The sequence below is a fragment of the Ipomoea triloba genome, chromosome 2, assembly GCF_003576645.1.
Source record: "Ipomoea triloba cultivar NCNSP0323 chromosome 2, ASM357664v1".
NCBI lineage: Eukaryota > Viridiplantae > Streptophyta > Magnoliopsida > Solanales > Convolvulaceae > Ipomoea > Ipomoea triloba.
In genome coordinates this window covers 20,485,517-20,491,516 of record NC_044917.1, presented here as the reverse complement: position 1 = coordinate 20,491,516, position 6,000 = coordinate 20,485,517, and positions in this window count along the sequence as shown.

Here is a 6,000-nt window from a genome sequence, read left to right as displayed (position 1 = left end):
CCCCTTTTTACATCAATGATCGCCCCAGCTGTGGCTAGAAATGGTCTACCAAGGATTATGGGTACCTTGGCATCTTCCTCAATGTCAAGAATCACAAAATCTCCCGGGATGTAGTATTGATCAATCATTACTAGGATGTCTTCCAATACTCCCACTGGGCGCTTTATTGAGCGATCCGCCATTTGAAGTGTCATGGTAATGGGTTTCGGCTCTCCAAGGTTGAGCCTCTTGCAAAGAGAGTAAGGCATGAGGCTCACACTAGCTCCGAGATCACATAGAGCACGACCCACAACAAATCCTCCAACGATACATGGAATAGCAAAACTTCCAGGATCCTTCAACTTCGGTGGTAGATTCTTTTGTATTGCAGCGCATGCCAATGCTCCCTCACTAAGATCTATCACTGCACTCTTCTCCATCTTCTTTTTATTACTCAAAATATCCTTCAAGAATTTCTTGTATGATGGTATTTGAGTAACAGTATCCACAAAAGGCATAGATATCTCCAACTTGTCAAGCATCATCTTGAATTTGTTCTCCCTATCGGTTTCTTTGGACTTCCACAACCTTTGTGGAAATGGAAATAAGTTGCAAGGAATCACCGAATCATCAATTTGCTTGCCCTTGTTCTTTTTACCTTGGCTAGGATCCTCCTTTGTCTGCACTTGTCCTTCGGGATCTCCTTTTTGTGGTAGAAGTTCTTTTTCTTTCCCTTCATTTTCAAGAGCAATGTTATCGTCTGGAAAGGGTGGATCAGTCAAAGACTTCCCGCTTCTAGTTACAACAGCATTGACTTGATTCCTAGGATTTTCAGTGCTTGCTAGAAGTTTACCATTAAATGAAGGTTGGGTAGAAGCTTGGGCACCTCCTCCTTGTTGTTGAGCTCGAAGACCTTCAACTTCGGTTTGTAATTTACTCATTTGTATCATAATCATGTTCATGAAGGTTATCATATCCGGATCTTGAGATGATTGTGAATACCATTGCTGATTCTGAGTATTTGCTTGGCTCGTACCATGTCCTTGTTGCTGATTCTGAGTATTTGCTTGGCTCGTACCATGTCCTTGATTTCCTCTCTGAGTATTTGCTTGGCTCGTACCATGTCCTTGATTTCCTCTCCATGTATTTGCTTGGCTCGTACCATGTCCTTGATTTCCTCTCCATTGCTGGTTGCCTTGATATCCACCTCTAAAGCCTTGGTTGCCTTGAAAACCAGGAGATGGATTTCTCCCTTGAAAACCTTGATTGCTCCAAGAAGGATTGACTTGATTCCTCCATTGCGCTTGGCCTTGAGGTCTTTGGTATCCAATCATGTCAACTTGCTCTACAGTTGAATAAGAGTTGTGGCTGCTAGGTTCCAATAGTTGACAACTTTGAGAAGCATGAGCACCGCCACAAATAGCGCAACTGAGCACCATAGCCATAGTTGAAGATGGTGGTGGGCTTGGAGTTGTCGGTTGTACCATCGAGTAGGCTTGTGGTGTGGGTGGCATCTGGGATGAGGAAATGACTGATTGAGCATTCGCCTTCTTATTCAACACCATTTCTTTCAACATGTGTTGGATCGAATCCAGTTGGGCTTGCATGGCAACCTTCTCATCCACTTCAAACATACTTACTGCTTTCTCTTTCCTTGGTTGCTCGACTCTTTCATTGTACCAATACGCAGTGTTGGCTGTGATTCTTTCTATCAGCTGCTCTCCATGATCGGGCGTCATATCAAGAAACACTCCCCCCATAGAAGAAGTATCCAACACTGTCTTGTAGTTGTCCAATAATCCTTCGTAAAAAGATGAAATGAAATCCCCAGGAGATAGGAAATTCCTAGGACACTGCCTCCTAAGATCCTTGAACCTCTTCCATGCCTCGTACAGATTTTCACTTCCGAATTGCTGGAAATTCTGGATTTGCTTCTTAAATTTTGCAGCCTTGGAGGGTGGATAGTATTCTTGCATGAAAGATTTGTACAGCTGGTCCCATGTGTTGAAATGATTTGGCCCGAAGGAATTGAGCCAACTCAGAGCTTGATCCCTCAACGAAAATGGGAACAACCGCAGCTTGATTGCATCCATAGACACCCCATTCATCTTGATAGTTTGGCATATTCTGTCGAAATGGGTGATATGCGCCTTAGGATCCTCCAACTTTGAACCTCCAAATTGATTTGCTTGCACCAAGTTGATCATGGAAGTCTTGAGTTCAAAGTTATTGGCCTCGATTCCGGGATAGGCAATGCAATCTTCTTCTTCAAATTGGGGAGCCAGATGAGTAGCCATGGGTTGAAAATTTTGTGCTCTTTGATAGAAGTAGGGTTGGGCTCTTTGAGGGAAATTCTGGTATGGGTCAAACATAGGGTTTGTGAAGAAATTTGGGTTCAAAAGATGAGGAAAATTTTGCATCCCGGCCCCTTGTAGTTGCGGTGGAAATTGAAAACCTAATCCTCCTCCTAAATAAGGATTTAGATTCGGATTTTCCATGGAGGTAGAGATTGGTATTCGTACCGGTGCCACTGGATCTTGAGAGGTATTGGGTTGAGCCTCCGTGTGTGCTCCTTGACTCGGGCTTGCTCGGGAACTACTTCCTCCGGGAGACATTTGGCCTGGGTTGCTAGATTCACCGGTCTCCATGTTTATCTCCACTGGTTCAAACTCTTTCAACTGATTGGATGAGCCTTTCTTCAACTTCCTTAACTCTCTAGAGAGTTCTTGGTTTAAAGGACAAAGGTTTTGACCACCTTGTGATCTAGTTTGCATAAATCAAGAGGTATCCAAGTTCAAACAAACTTAAGAAAACACTTAAACAATAAAAATAAAACTTGATCTCCTTCAAAATTCATTCATTTTAATGCTAAGATTAGATAATTAATTATACAATACAACTAGATATGCCAATCCCCGGCAACGGCGCCAAAAAGTTGATGTATAAAGTGTAGTGAATTTGTGGGTTAATTATATCGTTCTCAAGGGATTGGGTTTTATGGCATGTACTTGTATAGCAATTAAATTCTTAGGCATGAAGATGAATAAATTTAACAAGAATCCAAGCAATCATATATGAGTTGATATGTAACAAGCTATAACAGGTTCATCAAGAATTAAAAGCAATATTACAATTGGTATAAACTCTGATAATTAAAGATAGGACTCGAATTAAGGAGAATTATCTTATAGATGCAATAACAAGATTTGGGGAAAACAATTAATTTAAGAGTTCAATGAATTGCACAAAAGAATCTTTAATCTAAATTTCATTTTCATGAACTAAAGATAAAGATTAGAACAAGGATTTGCTCCACTTCCGTGACATATCAATTCCTAGTTCTTAGAGGACATAAGCAATTTAAAACCACAATGTTCTTTACTTTCGTAAATTAAATTGGGTGCATGCAAAGAGTAGCTTGATTTCAACATATAACTTCCATTATAAAGTAAAATCATCCAAAGGCAAGTTAACAAATGTTACGTACCATTTACCAACAAGATTTCAATTAAATATATGCATACTTCAATAAAATCTTAAATTAAAGCCTTCCCCTTTATGAAATATTCATGAACTCAGCATCAATAAAGATAATCCTACCCTAATTCAAGTCCTTAATGCAACTACTCACAATTCATAATGGAATACAACAAACTAACAATATTTAGATTCATAAGCATGATAAATAAATTGTAAAGAGATAAAGGGAACAAGAAAACTTATGGATTGAAGACCAAACTCTTGGAGTTTCCTCCTACACTCTTGCTTGAAGAAAAACACAACACTAAAACTAAAATATGAAAGCTAGAATGAGAGGAGATAGAAGGAATTGGTGAGGAATGGTGTGTTGAAGTTTGAGAGTTACAAGGCTTTATATAGGCATCAAAAGGGAGCAAAGATGGACAATTACATATGCAATGACCTCACATTCCATCTGAATTTGGAAATGGGGAATTACATATGCCATGACCTCACATATCATAATGAGAAAGAAGATGGAAAATTTCGCAAGCAATGACATCACTGCACGCAGCTTCATCTTCCGGGCTGTTTTTCTCCATTTTCTGTTCGGAATTATGAGTTTTGTATTTCTGGTAAAGTTGTAGCCCTTGAAGTCTTCTTTCTAACGGTGCAAAGATCACTTAATTTGGATATTCCTACTCTGAGATATGGTCAAAATACCGAACAGTGGACAATTTGTGCGGAAATATCAGATTTTAGACACTTGTTCCACTTTTGCTTTGGTTTATCCATATGATCAATCACCATCCAAAATATCACTCTTTGATTACATTATTGCCTGATCTTTAATGATGAAAATGGACCAAATCTTCTTTGCTTTTGTCCTCCACTTTAATTCACCATCATCCATCTTCTCATTTTTGTTCTTGTCCCTTCATGATCCTCCTTGTCTTCATGATTTCCCTGATATCTCCTACTAGCAATTAAACACATTAGGATGGCTTATTAAAGATGAAAATTACAAATTAAACTTAGGATTTCTCTAAATCATCCCATTAAATGCAATACGGCCTAATTTTCTTTACTTTATTCCAAATAAGATGATAGTTGCAAACATTAATCAAAGTAAAGAAAATCAAGGCTATAATGATCACAATTTATACAATCTAGTGGACAAATAAGGTTAAATATGGGGATTAAATATGATCAAATATGCACTTATCAATGAGCCCGAAGATTGTGGCTGAGTTTGTGCAACAGCTGACTGATGAATAGAAAAGGGCTGTGGAGGAGATAGGATTTGGAGGGATATTACACCTCCAACTAACAAAGAGTGAAGGCCCTCTAATGAAGTACTTGCTTAGACAGTTTGATGTTTATCACTCTGCAATCCGGCTTGAAGGGGGTGAATTGCTGCTTATTGAAGAGGATGATGTTCAAAGAAAATTGGGGATCCCACAAGGGAGCAAAGTGGTTGAGGAGGCCACAAGATTTGAGCATATGGCAGAAGATGGTGATACTGGAGCTTATGCCAACCTCGTGGCCTTATGGAGGGAGCGATGGGGAATTGATGGTAAACTCGTGGCCTTATGGAGGGAGCGATGGGGAATTGATGGTAAATCCCCAACCTTATGGAGGGAGCGATGGGGAATTGATGGTAAATCCCCAATCACATGGAGGGAGCGATGGGGAATTGATGGTAAATCCCCAATCACAACATCAATGCCATGGGGAATTGATGGTAAATCCCCAATCACAACATCAATGCCGGAGCAGATTCTGAAAAGAGGAGACCATGGCGATATGTTTAAACGCGACTTTGTCCTGTTTATAGTATCGGCAATGCTGCGTGGCCACCAAGATAGGTGTTGCAACTTTAGGATTTTAAAATCCTTGATACACCTTGACCAAATCAAGAACTACAATTGGTGTGCCTATACACACAAGTCTATGGTCGACTCCATTCAATCTTTTCAACAGAATGAAAAGCAATTCTTCACTGGACCGGTTGCATTCATCCTAGTAAGTTCACTTTATTTTGAATTTTCATTACTATTTTTATAAAATAATAACTTATTTGTTTGTGAATATATAGTATTGAAGTTGTGAATATATGGACATGAATGTGTGAATGTAGAACATATACTACTATAATTATTGAAATATGTGAACAAGTATCACTGAAATGTGTGAATATGAACTTTTCAAACTGTGAATATAGTGTATTGAAGTTGTGAATATATAGACATGAATGTGTGAATCTAGAACAGATAGTAATATAATTACTGAAATCTATGAATATAGACTTTTCAGATTGTGAATATATAGTATTGAAGCTGTGATATATTGACATGAATGTGTGAATGTAGAACAGATAGCAATATAATTACTGAAAATTGTGAATGTTGAGTTTTCAATCTGTGAATATAGTGTATTGAATATGTGAATATACTGTACTGAATCTGTGAATGTGTGAATATGGACTTTTCAAACTGTGAATATAGTGTATTGAAGTTGTGAATATATAGACATGAATGTGTGAATCTAGACCAGATAGTA